Source organism: Equus przewalskii, chromosome 5, assembly GCF_037783145.1.
Source record: "Equus przewalskii isolate Varuska chromosome 5, EquPr2, whole genome shotgun sequence".
NCBI classification, from domain to species: Eukaryota; Metazoa; Chordata; class Mammalia; order Perissodactyla; family Equidae; genus Equus; species Equus przewalskii.
This window is the reverse complement of record NC_091835.1, coordinates 72,431,920-72,447,876: the sequence shown is the minus strand read 5'-3', so window position 1 is coordinate 72,447,876 and position 15,957 is coordinate 72,431,920. Positions and strand designations below refer to the sequence as shown.

The 15,957-nt window shown below is 38.2% G+C and overlaps 1 protein-coding gene across 2 annotated transcripts in view; it reads right to left on the bottom strand.

Annotated features, from left to right (window-relative positions):
* MUCL1 (mucin like 1) overlaps positions 1-15,957 on the bottom strand; it is a 56,006-nt gene that overhangs the window by 35,397 nt on the left and 4,652 nt on the right. Inside the window, exons 2-3 of one of the 2 annotated variants that reach the window (XM_070619616.1) lie at positions 15,540-15,670; positions 15,255-15,451 (exon numbers count right to left, since the gene is read on the bottom strand). The gene's annotated coding sequence lies outside the window, so the exon portion shown is untranslated. Of the gene's footprint in view, positions 1-11,428; positions 11,492-15,254; positions 15,452-15,539; positions 15,671-15,957 lie in introns of those variants that run through there. The other variant, XM_070619614.1, reaches the window with a different exon arrangement.

The window sequence follows — 15,957 nt, the reverse complement described above, 5'->3', positions numbered from 1 at the left end:
TTTTAGTAGTTGTCTGTGGTTTCCACAGGATTTGCTACAGACACAATCATGTCATCTGCAAATAAAAATAAATGAGACTCTATGTCTTTTATTCATTTTACTTCTCTCATTGCGGTGGCTGGGACCTCCATTCCAGTATTGATTAGAAGTGGTGAGCTTAGATATCCTCAACTTGCTTCTGAACATAGGTAGAAAACATTCAATATTTTGCCATTGAGTTTTATATTCGGCTTTAGGTTTTTCAAAGATACCCATTATTATTTCAAGAATTCCCTTCTATTCTTAGTTTGCTGAAAGGTTGTCATAAATATTTGTTGTATTTTGGTAAATCATATTCACTGCATGCATTGAAATAATTATATGATTCTTCCTCCTCAATATGTTGATGTAGTGACCTACGTTGATTGAATTTTATATGTTAAAATAACGTAATCATGTTAAAAATGTACAAAATACCTGAACAGACATTTTTCCAAAGAAGACAAACAAGTGGTCAATAGGTCTGTGAAAAGATGCTCAATGTCACCAATCATCAGGGATATGCAAATCAAAGCCACCACGGCATATCACCTCACACTGTTATCAAAAAGACAAGCAATAACGAATGCTAGTGAGGCTGTGGAAGAAAGGGAACACTTGTGCACTGTTGGTGGGAGTGAAAATTGGTACATCCACTATGGAAAACAGTATGGAGTTTCCTCAAGAAATTAAACATAGAACTACCATATGATTCAGCAATCTCGCTCCGGGTGTATATCCAAAGGAAACAAAATCATTATCTCAAGAGATATCTTTACTCCTGTGTTCATTGCAGCATTATTCACAATGGTCAAGATATGGAAACAACATGAGTGCCCATCAACTGAGAAATGGATAAAGAGAATGTGGTAAATGCACACAATGGAATATTATTCAGCCTTTAAAAAAGAAGAAAATCCTGCCATTTGCAACAACATGGATGAACCTGGAGGCATTATGCTAAGTGAAATAAGCCAGACAAAGACAAATACTGCACAGTATCACTCATATGGGGAATCAGGGGGGGAAAAAATGTCAAACTCATAGAAACAAAGAGTAGAGTGGTGATTGCCAGAGGTTAGGATGGTCAGAGAAGTGGGGCGAGGTTAGCAAAAGGGTACAAACTTTCAATTATAAGACAAATGTGTTAATTAACTTGATGGCAAGGGTCTTTTAACAATGTATACAAATATCAAATCATGACATAGTACACTTTAAATATCTTGCAATTTTATTTGTCAATTGTACCTCAATAAAGCTGGGAGAAAAAATATTAAAATTATTTCAGGCCAGTTTTACATCATTAACATTTTCTTCTAACAGTATCCCCCATCTCGCAATCAAAGATTATTTACAAAAAAAAAAAAAGGCTCACCTGGTCATTTTCATAGGTGTCCCAAATGTGGTATTTAACCACATAAGGTTCCTTGAATTTGTTTTGTACAACTAAATCCATACAGTACTAAACAATATCTATGGGCACAAAATTAGCCTTTCCTTGAATGTTTTCATAAGAAATCTCAGGATATATAAACAGCACTTCATTCATTAGTCCATTCAGTCCTAAGTCATTAGTTCTTATTTCACTGGATCCTGGCTTAGCAGCCTGCTTGTAGGAAGCCAGCTTCTTCTATAATTAAATGAGTCCTGGAAAATCTATCTCAGTACCATGGTATGGCCTACAAGTCACCTAAGTGAAGTCAGCTCGGAGATCTATTCACCAAAGTCTATTCCGGGAAATGTCAAAAGTTTGAAGTGCCTGCTGGGGTGCTTTTCCATGAGGCTCCGAGACTGTCCACCTTTGTTGGAGACACAACTCTGGTCTGCAGTGTCTAGCAGAACCTGTAGTTAAACATCAGAGTTCAAAAAAACAAATATCTTATGGCTATGGTTAATTTATTACTATAGCCAATAAAATCAGAATAGAGAAGAGGGAAATTCTCTACTGTGGTACAGTACATAACTATTTCATAATAGTTTTGTTGAGTGTTTTCCCTGAAGGTGAAAGCAAATTAATGGGAAATAATGATATGTGAGAGCGTTGACAAATCTCCAGAGTCCCTGTAAAGCCTATAACATTCTGAAAAATTTAGAACAGTTCACCTACGCAAATTTAACATCAGAAAGGCTAAGCATCTCTTCTGACTTGACAATTTGAGGATTTGAATTCCTCCAGACTGAGATAGAGAGAAAGAGTTGCCATGGCTTTAAGAGGTGGGGTGGGTCCAGAGCAGCTCCAGCCACTCCATCCCCCAAATTGATAATACTCTATTAACTCTTTGGCAGAAATTCTATTGATTGCTTTTTTACACTGCTTTGCAGAAGCTATCTTGAAGAAATAGCTGGTTGAGTCAGTTATTATTTGTTCCCCCTATCTTTCAATATATCCCCTTAAAGCCCCATGCTTTTGAATAGTATGGCTCTTTTTCTCATCATTGGATCTCACGCATGTTAACTGAGCCATAGGGTCTGTCACAGCTTCCTGGATATTCTATTAGATTCCACACTGCAAGATTGCATGACGTACCCAAGGTTGAGGAGCCCCTGAATCACTGCCTTTATCTTTATGTTCTGTGTTAATGACATTAAATTAGCTGTGTCCCTATGATTCGCATCAAGCCACAATAAAGACTCTTGGACCTAATAAACCAATCGCTTCTGAAGGAAAATTTCATTTTTGGATGGAGGATCGGGGAAGGCAAGTAACCCTCTCAGGATACATTTACCGAGCTCCCGTTTGCCCCCACCACATCAGGTTAGGGGTCAAAAGTAAGCAGCCCCTTGGTCATCAGTCGTCAATCCAATAATCTCTTCCGCTCAGCAGCATCTAAAATTAGCTATTAACAAAACGACTGTAAATTCTAAAATCCATGCCAAAAACAAATCACCAGTTCTCTGCTGCCTTTTCTTTGTAAAATATCAAATTCTTTAAAAGTATACCCTCCAGGCTCAGTAATCACCTGATCTCACCCTCCAACTAGCTGTATAGTCTTTTGCATAATCAATGGCCTTAATTTTGTGACTTTTGGGGAAACTTAAGACATCTATTCAGATAACCTATAGCAGGGTTTCTCAACCTTGACATGTTGAAATTTTGACTTAGATCATTCTTTGTCACGTGAGGCTATCTTGTGCATTGCAAGGTGCTTAGTTCACCACTGGCCTCTAATCGATAGATGCTAGTAGCACCTTCCCAGCTGTGACAGCCAAAAACTACTTCGATGCAGCCAAATGTCGCACGGGAAGAGAAATTGCCGTCAGTTGAGAACTACTGTCTTCAGAGGATACATTTGTTTTCTATGGCTGGGTAACAAACTTAGTTACAACACCATAAATTTATCATCTCACAGTTTCCATATGTCAGAAGTCTAGGCTTGGCATGAATAGTCTCTACTCAAGGTCTGATTGGGCTGAAATCAAGATGTCAGCCAGAGCTACAGTTTCCACCTAGAGTTCAGTGTCTACTTCGAATCTCATGGCTATTGACAGAATTTGGGACTTTCTATCCTTCTGCCTAACAATTCATGTCAATTCACTTAGCCAATTCTCTGAGAATTAAAACCATTTCTTCAAATATCACTGGTAAGCTTTAGCATCATTAATTTTCCTCAAAGCTTTTACCACTTTGTGCTAAAAGTGGATAAGTAAACATTCTGGAATCATATACTAATCACATACTTTCCAATTCCCAATTTAAAAACTGCTAAAAAGCTGCTAGCCAATAAAATATGATTCATGGGTCTGAAAGTAAATCCTGCCAATTACACCAACCGGAGCTAGCACATGTGTTCAGACAGCCAATCAGACTCTCTCCTAATTCAGAGATATTGCCCAGTATTAAACTGCAGTAATATTTTAGCAGATATAGGCAATCAACAGAGACCCAGACGAGTAGAAAAATATCTTGGAATCCCACAAAGGAAGCATAGTCTTTGGCCCAGAATAATGAATCAGTCTCGTAGAGGGGTTTAGTGGTGTTACCCCACAGAGTGAGGGTTATTGAAGTTTTGAAATATCTCTGTTTTATACTCCAGAGACAAGTATAGTTTGCGTGGCATTTCCCAGGGATCCATTCCTCACAAATCTGTAGATTCTGGGTTTATTTACTCTGAATAAGCCTCAATCCGGAACAGCCAGCCAAGGTCATTCAACAGGCTCTTCCTCCTAGGAAATATTCTTAGTCGATTTGTCCACTAGACAATGAAATATACCAAGTACAATGCCTTCTCCTTCCCAATGGATGTCTCCACAGGGAAAAAGAAAAAAGTAAATAAACTGCAAGCCAGCTGCTTTAACTCCTTCCTAACCATTTACAATCCACCTTCACTTCTAACAGGTAATCGTTCTCTCCCATCATCTGCTCCTAGAAGTAGTTTGCATTCTTTTTCCTTAAAAATTTTCTCCAAGGCTATTATTCTTCTTGTTTCCATTTGTGCTCACTCAACTACAGCCAATTTCGACAGCAGATACTAAGGCAATAATTTTCTAAAATACACCTGAGTATAAAGTAGCCAAGGATGAGTTCAGCACTCAACACAGAGAGGAAATGTAATCCTGTTTAATTTAGAACGTGTGGAGGATAAATCCCACATCTGGAACACAGCATCACAGAATTTGTGTATCGTGTAACTGAACAGCATTTACCACAGTAGAAGGTGTATTATAATAGACCAATTTAGTACTGTTGATGGATTACATACAAGAGCAGTCAGAAAAAAATTTGTCGGAGAATCAAATCTATAGCCTGTGGACCAGGTCTTCTATATCCTTAGCACTCATTTCATCATTTTATATCCAAAATTCGATCATTTGGGATTCATATACATGTACATGGAATAAACATAGATTCCATGTTTATTATTGTAAGTTTCCAAAGTGCAGCCTTAAATCTGGTTTTTCTCCAGGCCTATATATGTGGAGATTTATAAGGAAAAAAACAAACTCCAACTTTCATGTTGCTAGTTATTGTTCTTTATGTAAAAGCAGATAAACTGTTGGCAATAGGAAACATAAGGGGAAACGGAGGCAATCCATGGGTTGAAGTAGGGCCCGTGGCAGTCAAGCAGGACCAAAGGCATGAGGGCCAGTCTGTGCCTCTGAATGATTCAAGGTCAATTACATGTCCAAATATAAATGAGTATTTGGTCTCTCCATCCCAATAAATATATAAGAAAAAAAATGATAATGTTTGCAGAGTTCCATACCAGATTGCAGAATGTGGCTTCCCTATTTGATATGCGGTGGGAGCAACAAGTTTCCAACGCAGCTGAGCTCAGAGATGGCAAAAGGATCTGGGGGTCAAGTTCCTGGAGTTAAGTACCATCTGCAGATCAACTCCTGTCCAAAGGATTTGGTCTACACAACTCTGGATGGAAGCCTAAGATGGAACTTAAAATGGGAAGGATCCCGGGATATATTAAGTTTTCCTGAAATATGCAACAAGGTAAGACAGCCTTCCTCTGAAAAAAGGAAGAGAATCAATTTTTCAACCTTAGTCTGTCCAATATAAATTCTTGATAAAGATGTCAAGATACATTCAAACACTAAAATCGTATAAAACAACACTGGCAAATTTCTTCATAGATATAGATCGCTTTAATTCAAATACAGTCTTTTGCCTTTTATCTTAGTCCATTCAGGCTGCCATAACAAAATGCCACAGACTGGGTAGCTTATGAACAAACATTTATTTCTCATGGTTCTGGAGCCTGGAAGTCCAAGACCAGGATGTCGGTATGATCAGGTTCTGGGGCAGACCCTCTTCTGGGTTGCAGACTTCTGACTTCTTGCTGTGTCCTCATATGGCGGAAGCTGTGAGGGATCTCTCTGGGGTCTCTTTTATAAAAGCACTGATTCCATTCATGAGGGCTCTGCCTTCATGGCCTAATCACCTCCAAAAGCCCCACCTCCTAAAATCAACCCTCACCTTGGGGTTTATGTTCAACATACGAATTTGCGGGGGGGTGGGGACACAAACATTTAGACCTTAGCACCTTTACTCCCATATGTGCATTTAGTCACTGTCTTTATACTTGCATTTTCTCATTTTAAAAATTTACTACTTCCTAAATTTGGTATAAGATTAAAATGAAATTTTATGTGTGAAATAATTAAATAAAATGTATAACTTATGTAGCCATTTCCAGAAATCTTTGAAGAGGGGCGGAGCAAAATGGCGGGGTGAGCTGACCCGGGATTCTCTCCCCTCCAAAATACAACAAAAGATTGGAAGAACTGAATTTCAGAGAATAAACATAATGCCAGCTTGTTAGAGACCTACAATACCAAGAAGGCGGAGATCATAAACCTAGCTTTACCCCTTCGGAGGCGCTGGAACGGTAGGAGAGGACATAGCTCCCTCCCCTAGAGTCTGGATCGCTGCGGCGCGGGTCGGGAGGGAGCGGGGGAGGGGCCACGCGACGGGGGGATCATCCAGGACTCCTGCCGCTGATTCAGTGGAGACCCGCTGACGGGGGGAAGCTTCCGTCCGCAGGGACCCTATAAATCAAGGGCCTTGGGAGACCAGAGAACAGAACTGATCTGAACCCAGACTGGCGTGTGTGAGTAACAGCCCCTCCCCCGCAGCAAAGCCAGTGGGCGCAGCCATCTTGCCCCAAGGCGGAGAGCTAACACGCCGCTCTCGACCCCCATCTAGTGGCGACAGGCTGTAACTGCAACTGAATTCTACCACCATGAGAAAAAACCGCTCCTCTACCATCCAGCAATTTATAAAAGCCCCAGACCAGAAGGAAAACAATAAAAACACAGAATTAAGTCCTGGGGACTTGGAATTAGGTAAACTAAGTGATAATGAATTCAGAGCAGCTATAATCAAAAAACTCAATGAGGTAGAGAGAAAGATAGAGAAACAAGCCGAGTTCTGGAGTTACTTCACAAAAGAGATTGAAATCATAAAGAAGAATCAAACAGAATTACTTGAGATGAAAAACACAATGGACCAGATAAAACAGAATACGGATTCCCTGAATGCCCGTGTAGACAACCTAGAGGAGCAAATCAGCATAATCGAGGACAGACAGGCTGAATGGCGCCAGACAGAGGAAGAAAGAGAACTAAGAATTTAAAAAAATGAGGAAAATCTCCAAGAGATAATGGATTCAATGAGGAGTAAGAACATAAGGATCATAGGAATTCCTGAGAATATGGAAAAGGAAAATGGAGCAGAAAGTGTGCTTAATGAAATTATTGAAGAGAATTTCCCAAATCTAGGGATCAACGGAGAAATGTGTGTAGAGGAGGGTTTTAGATCTCCTAGATTTGTCAATGTAAAAAGACCCACCGCACAGCACATAATAGTAAAGTTGGCAAATAGGAATGATAAGGAAAGAATACTCAGGGAAGTAAGAAAAAAAAAGAGAATAACCTATAAAGGAGCCCCTATCAGACTGTCAGCGGATTTCTCTACAGAAACCCTACAAGCTAGGAGAGAATGGAGTGATATATTCAAAGCTTTAAAGGATAAAAACCTTCAGCCAAGAATACTCTATCCAGCAAGAATTTCCTTCAGATATGAGGGAGAAATTAAATCTTTTCCAGACAAACAAAAGTTAAGGGAATTTGTAACTAACAGCCCTCCATTACAAGAAATCCTCAAGAAGGCTCTCATACTTGAAAAAAGAAAAAAGGGAGAAAGGGGACACAAGCCACAGACTAGGGAGACCGATGGATAGAACCAGAACAGGATAGCAAATATTCAACTATAGCATTAGGGTAAAAATAAGGAAACTACCAAAACAAGGACGATCTTAGCACTCTAACTACAAATTAATAAGACGAGTTGGAATAAAAAATGAAAATAATTATTTAGAAGAGGAAGAGCAAAGGGTCTAAATCAGTATTGGTTGAGTAAGTAAGAGACCACCAGAGAATAGATTATATTATACACGAGATTCTAAATACAAACTTCAAGGTAGACACTAAAATAAAGTACAGAACAGAGTCACAAATCATAGATAAGGAAAAATCTAAGAAACCCAGCATAAGAAATTGCAGTATTAAATGGGTAGTCTAAAGCTCACAGGAAAAGAAACACAGGAAAACAAGATAATGAGCGACAGATTGACAGCATTAAGTCCACATGCATCAATAATCACTCTCAATGTGAACGGATTGAACTCTCCAATAAAAAGACACAGAGTGGCAAAATGGATTAAAGAACAAGATCCAACAATTTGTTGCCTCCAGGAAACACACCTCAGCCCCAAGGACAAACACAGACTCAGGGTGAAGGGGTGGAGGACAATACTTCAAGCAAATAGCAAGGAAAAAAAGGCAGGTGTTGCAATTCTCATATCAGACCAAGTGGATTTCAAAATAAGACAGGTAAAGAGAGACACAGAGGGACAATATATAATGATCAAAGGGACACTTCATCAAGAAGAAATAACGCTTATAAATATCTATGCACCCAACACAGGAGCACCAAGATTCATAAAGCAACTATTAACAGACCTGAAGGAAGATGTTAAAAACAACACAATAATAGTAGGAGACCTCAACACCCCACTCACATCAATGGACAGATCATCCAGACAGAAAATCAACAAGGAAATAGTGGAGCTGAATGAAAAACAATTGGACTTAATAGACATATATAGATCACTCCACCCTGAAGGAGCTGAATACACATTCTTCTCAAGTGCACATGGAACATTCTCTAGGATAGACCATATGTTGGGAAACAAGGCAAGCCTCTACAAATTTAAAAAAATTGAAATAATAACAAGCATCTTCTCAGATCATAGTGCTATAAGGCTAGAAATTAATTACAAGAAAAAAGCTGAGAAAGGCACAAAGATGTGGAGACTAAACAACACACTACTGAACAAGCAATGGATCATTGAAGAAATTAAAGAAGAAATAAAAAAATACCTGGAAACAAATGAAAATGATAGCATGCCATACCAACTCATATGGGATACAGCAAAAGCTGTATTAAGAGGAAAATTCATCGCAATACAGGCACATCTTAACAGACAAGAAAAATCCCAAATAAGCAACCTTAAAGCACACCTAACTGAACTAGAGAAAAAAGAACAAATGAAGCCCAGAGTCAGCAGAAGGAGAGAAATAATAAAAATCAGAGCAGAAATAAATACTATTGAAACGAAAAAGGCAGTAGAAAGGATCAATGAGACAAAGAGCTGGTTTTTTGAGAAGATAAATAAAATTGACAAACCAGAAATCTTTGCTCATAAATCTATAGATTCTGGGTTTATTTAATATAATTAATCCCAAATCTGGATACCCAGCTAAAGCCATTCTGTACATGAGGTCTCTGCCTCTCAGTAATAAATATTACTCTACTTGCCCAACATCAAGCTGAAAATGTGATTCCACTGGATCACCAGCATTCTTTTACTTCCTGATGATTTGTCTTTAAGAAAAAGAGTAATTGGCCAACTTAGTTTTGTTGAATTGATTAAATAATTAAGCAGCCAGAAAGGAAAATGTAATTTCTGCCAGAATGAAACCACCTGTAGCCTAGCTTCCTAATGTCTTTTGCACTTTCAGCACACATTTTATATCTTAGGTTATATTATTTAATGCATAGGCTCCATATTTGTTACTTTAAGTTTCCAAAATGTAATCCTAACTCTGGTTGTTGCCTGAGATTTCTCCATTCCCACCTGGGTAGTTTTATAAGAAGAAACAAACTCTAATTTTGATGCGGCTTTATTTGAATTCAGATAAACTTCCTGGGAATCGTAGAGAAGAAGAGAAGGTAGGCAATCAGGTGAGATAAAATGCAGGGACATTCAAGCCCAGCAGAGCCAAAGGCAGAAAGGCCAATGTGTTCATATGACTGATTCCAGCTCAGCAACTTCACCAAATATCCTCCAGTAGTAAAGCAATTCATGCAAATAAACCTGCAATACACACAAGAAAAGAAGGATATTGCTGACAGAGTTCCATAGACGTTTACAGAACATAGCTTCCCTATTTACTATCTGCCAGGGGAACAAGAGTTCCAAATGCCCGTGAAGTCATAGGAGTCAAAGTGATCTGGGGTTAGAACTCCTACAGCCTGGTACCTGTGAGAAGATCAGCTCCACTCCAAGACAACATGGTCTATACAACGCAGAATGGGAACCTATGATGAGCTAAAAGTTTTAGAATGATAAGGATCCCAAGATTTATTAAATAGTGTTCCAAAAACACGCAACCAGATAAGACAGTCTTCCTGTGAAAAAAGAAGGCGGCCAAATTTTCAGCCACAGGCAGTTCAATACTGGATCATGTGCCAAACCACAACTAGACACTGAAATGATATAAAGCAATGTTGGTAAAAAGCCTCCTCAGAACTTAGATTGCTTGAATACAAAACAGGTCTTGGTCATATACACCATGTATCCAAAACAGATACATACTATCTCTGTACATCCATTTCTTCTTCAAAATTTACTACTTCAAAAAGTTGGTGTGAGATTAAAAACATGTGCAATATTTAACATTGTGCCTGGGATAGTCTTAGATTAACAAATGTTTGTAATAAATCAATATGGAGGAAAGAAGGGAAGAGATAAGTAAACCTGCAAGGCAGGCCTGAATCTTGACCCTCAATAAAATATTCCCAATATCCCCTGAAACACCCTCAAAATTATCCAGTTTATACTTATTCCCAAAAGAATACTCACTGTAAGGTCATTTTCCATTTCTTAGGAAATTCTCCAAAGGAGAGGTAAATTCACTGACTATGGCTACCCCAAATAGGTGCATGGCCAAAGGTTGCATTTTTTTAATCTTTGCAGTATAACTCCTACTAAAGAAGAAGTTGGACAGATAGCACACTAAAGGAAAAAGTCAGTCAAGGTGGTAGCCAAGAAGCGCACACCATTTGGTCCCTCTACTTTCTGTCTACTTGCTATGGAAAACCAAATGGAAGTAGAAAGCAAGGAGAACACAGGGCATTTTTCATGCCTTCTCCTGCTTCAACAGACATAGTCTACTGTGAAATGGAGAAACCTAGACGATCCAGAAGCCACATAAAGAAATCCACCCAGACAGCCTATGTTAGCAAGTGCCATTGTGGAAGTTTCAGCAGCAATGGAGACGTTTACAGAGACTGCTGAAATTAAATGAAAATATCAGGAAGAGACTTTTGAAGCTTTTCATCAAACAAAAGTAGCTGCAACCTAGTCCACCAAAATCCTTATATAATACATTCTATGAAGAATATATGATATCAGGGAGGAATTCTAGATGGAAAGAAAACAAAGATTAAGAACATGTGTCTTAGAACAAGTAATGGTATCTCCTTCCTTCCAGTGCTATATATATCAACTTCTAAAACAATTGAGATTCCTTTTGTTACTCAAAAATTGTGAGAAGAATGGAGAGGTGGTAAAGTTGGTACTATTCACACAGTTAAACAAATGCAGTCACTCACCAGAACTCCTCCCACTTGCTCAATGCAGTATGATCAGAAAGACTCCCAGCCTCTGGCTTATTCCTGGGGCAAGAAAGAAAAGAATGGGACATACATTCAATGTTCACACTTTTCAGGAGGCTGCCCAAAGGACTGTCTTCAATCTTTCCAGCCTTGGAGGGCAAACAGTATCCAGCACACATTAGATGTCTGGGTGCTGCTGAGAACAAAAAAAGAGCATGGAGCCTGCCAGTGCTCCAGAAGACCCATTGTACAGCAGACAAACACCAGAAGGAGCAAGAGATTATGAACTTCAAAAAAAAAGAAACTAGCAAATCCCTCTAATTGGGAATTTACACACACGTCATAAAACATGCAGATACAGAAAAGATTTGAGAGGCCCCCAAGAATCTCTGACTAGGCTGATTAATGAGGGTCTTCTCCTATACGAGGCCAGACCTCGTGGGAGAGAAGGCTGCTTTTTCTTTTCCTTTTTCTTTTCTTTTTTTTTTTTTTTTTTGAGGAAGATTAGCCCTGAGCTAACATCTGCTGCCAATCCTTCTCTTTTTGCTGAGGAACACTGGCCTTGAGCTAACAACCATGCCCATCTTCCTCTACTTTATATGTGGGATGCCTGCCACAGCATGGCTTGCCAAGCAGTGCCATGTCCACACCTGGGATCCGAACCAGCGAACTCCAGGCCACTGAAGTGGAATGTGCGAACTTAACCGCTGCACCACCGGGCCAGCCCCAAGGCTGCTTTTTCTAATGCTCAGATACCAACACATAGAGTCAAGGAAAATGAAGAAACAGGGAAACATGACCCAAACAAAGTAATAAGATAAAGCTCAAGAAACCAACCCTAATAAAATGGAGTCATATGAATTACCTGAGAGAGAACTCAAAGTAACCATCATATAGATGATCAACACGCTCAGGAAAAAAATGCATGGAAAAGAGAGAATTTCAATGAAGAGATATAAAATATACAAAGAACCAAACAGAAACTTTGTAGCTGAATAATACAATAACTGAACTGAAAAATTTAATAGAGAGATTCGATAACAAACTAGATCAAGCAGAAGAAAGATTCAGTGAACTTAAAGACAGAGAGGAGAAAAAAGAAAAAAGAAAGAAAAGAATGAAAAAAGCTTAATGGACTTATGAGACACCATCAGGTGGAATAACATGTGTATTATAGGAGTGCCAGAAGGAGGAGAAAGAGAGAAAGGAACAGTACATTTACTCAAAGAAATAATAGCCAAAAACTTCCCAAATCTGGGGAAAGAAATGGACATTCAGATCCAGGAAGCCAAAAGAATCCCAAATAGGCTGAACATCAAGAGATCTTCACCAAGACACATTATAACCAAATTATCACAAGTCAAAGACAGGGATGTCATCATTGTGGCATCATGAAAGGATACCTTTGTCTCTCCCCTTCAATTTACAGCAAGTAAAGCATCCATAACCCAACAAAGGCTACATTACCCAACACACCAGGACGCCAGAGAAATCCACACATTGGCATATCAAAGGTGGGTAGAATGGAGCACACAAAGGAAGCTAAACAAGGGAACAGGAGAGGCAGAGCTCAGAATCCATCCAAAAGCAGCAGAATACACATTTTTCTCATTCTCAAGGATAAAACATCCATTGGGAAACAAAACAAGTCTCAATAAATTTAAGAAGATCAAAATCATGTCAAGCATCTTTTCTGACCACAATAGTAGGAAACTAGAAATCAACTACAAGAAGAAAGTTGAAAAAAATCACAAATATGTGGAGACTAAACAATATGCTACTGAACAACTATTGGATCAATGAAGAAATCAAAAGAGAAGTAAAAAAATACCTGGAGACAAATGAAAATGAAAATACAACATACCAAAATCTATGGGATACAGCAACAGTGATACTGAGGGGGAGTTTATAGCAATACAGGCCTACTTCAAGAAACAAGAAAAACCTCAATCCAGCTTTACACCTAAAGGAACTAGAAAAAGAAAAAAAGAAGCCCAACGTCAGTAGAAGGAAGGAAATAATAAAAATCAAAGTGGAAATAAATGAAATAGAGACTAAAAAGACAACAAAAATAATCAATGAAACTAAGAGCTGGTTCTTTGAAAAGATAAACAAAATTGACAACCCCTCGGTGAGACTCACTAAGAAAAAAAGAGAGAAGGCTTAAACAAATAAAATCAGAAATATATGAGGAGAAATTACAATGGATACCACAGAAATACAAAAGATTATTTAAAAACTACTATGAGAAACTATATGCCAACAAATTGGATAACCTAGAAAAAATGGATAAATTCTTAGAATCATACAACTTTCCAAAATTGAATCAAGAAGAAATGGGGAATCTGAACAGAACAATCACTAGTAGGGAGATTGAAAGGGTAATCAAAAACATCCCAAACAAAAGCCCAGGGCCAGACAGCTTATCTAGTGAATTCTACCAAACATTCAAAGAAGGTTTAATACCTTTCTCAAACTCTTATGAGGCCAACATTATCCTGATACCAAAACTAGATGAGGACAACACAAAAAGGAAAAAGGCCAATATCACTGATGAACATAGATGCAAAAATCCTCAACAAAATATTAAGAAACCGAGTACAACAATACATTAAAAGAATCATACACCATGATCAAGTAGGACTTATTCCGGGGATGTAAGGCTGGTTCAATATCTGCAAATCAATCAGTGTGATATACCACATTAACAAAATGAAGAATAAAAATCATATAATCATCTCAACAGATGCAGAGAAAGCATTTGACAAGATTCAAAAGAATATGTATAGATGGCCAATAGGCACATAAAAAGATATTCAACATTACTAATTATTAGGGAAATGCAAATCAAAATCACAATGAGATGTCACCTCAAGCCTGTCAGAATAGCTTTTACCAAAAAAGACAAGAAATAACAAGTGTTGGGGAGGACGTGGAGAAAAGGGAATCCTTGTACACTGCTGGTGGGAATGTAAATTGATGGAACCTCTGTGGAAAACGGTATGAAGATCCCTTAAAACATTAGGAATAGAGCTAGCATATGATCCAGCCATGCGCCTCTGAGTATTTATCCAAAGAATATGAAAACACTAATTCAAAAAGATATATGGACCCTATGTTCACTGCAGCATTATTCACAATAGCCAAGACATGAACACAACCTAACTGCCCATCAAGGGAAGAACAGATAAAGAAGAAGTGAGATATATATATATATAATGCAATACTACTCAGCCAAAAAAGAGATGGAATCTTGCCATTTGTGACAACAGGGATGGACTTTGAGAGTATTATGCTAAGTGAAATAAATCAGGCAGAGAAAGACAGACACCATACAATTTCACTCATATGTGGAAGATAAAAACAAACAGACAAACATATAGATACAGAGAACAGATGGGTGGTTATCAGAGGGGAAGAGGCGTAGGGGGAGGGTGAAAAGGGTGAAGGGGTCATTTGTACACTGACGGATGGAAATGAGACTTTGGATGGTGAATATAATATAGTGGATACAGAAGTCAAATTATAATGAAATTTGAAATCTATATAATGTTATAAACTAATGTTACCTCGATAAATAAATAAATAAATAAAAAGAAAAATGATCTTAAAACATATCCTTCCATGCACTTAGGCAAATGGTTCTAAATTACATTTGAATAGCGTAATAAAATGTTCAGTGTAACATTTAATCTAAATACCAATCATCTTCAGAAATCTAGACTTAACTAATAAACTATGCAAATATTCCTAGATATGCCATTCTTTACTTAAAGTTCAAAACTAAAGTGACATTATCAAAATTAATGTAAACTTATCTTACAATTTTCAGGAGCAGAAGCTGTCCACCTGAGTTTTGCAGGCTTAAGGCATAACTACCAGCCTTGCTGAACGTCTGAGGGTTCCTGTTAGATGGACATTCTGATGAAATAGCTGAAAAAGGACTTGCTGCATTTTCGTTATCAGAATAATTTCGCATTCCACTGTATTTCATTGGAATCAGAATTTCCTGCAAATGGACTGAGGTCAGGACAATTTTACACACAACTGAGTGATCTGATCCACTCAGGGAGAAGGACAGAGCCATCAGGGGACATTGTACACTAACCTCATGTAAACACACGAGTGCTCTCATTTCCAAGGCCAGTGTTGATAATGAAGCCATGCTCTGGTCCTCTGGTCCCTTTATATTTCAGGAGCCGATGGGGACTGTCCTGATCCTTCAGAGACTTGCTGGTACTCAGGAAGCCACAAAAAACAACAAAAGAAAAGTCACACATCTTTTGGAGGTGAGGGTTCAAAATGTTGATGGTAGTGATGTCAACATTGTATATGCTTGTCAAAACTCATCACACAGTACATTAAGCTCTGGGTATTTTGCTGTATATAAATTATATTCCCATTTAAAAACAAAATAATAATTTGAACTGCTTTAAGCAACGAGTTTAAAAATAGGAAATAAATTAGATTGTTGCATTCTTTCTGGTTGGCTACAGATTGCTGAGAAGTGACTGCTCTCACTTACT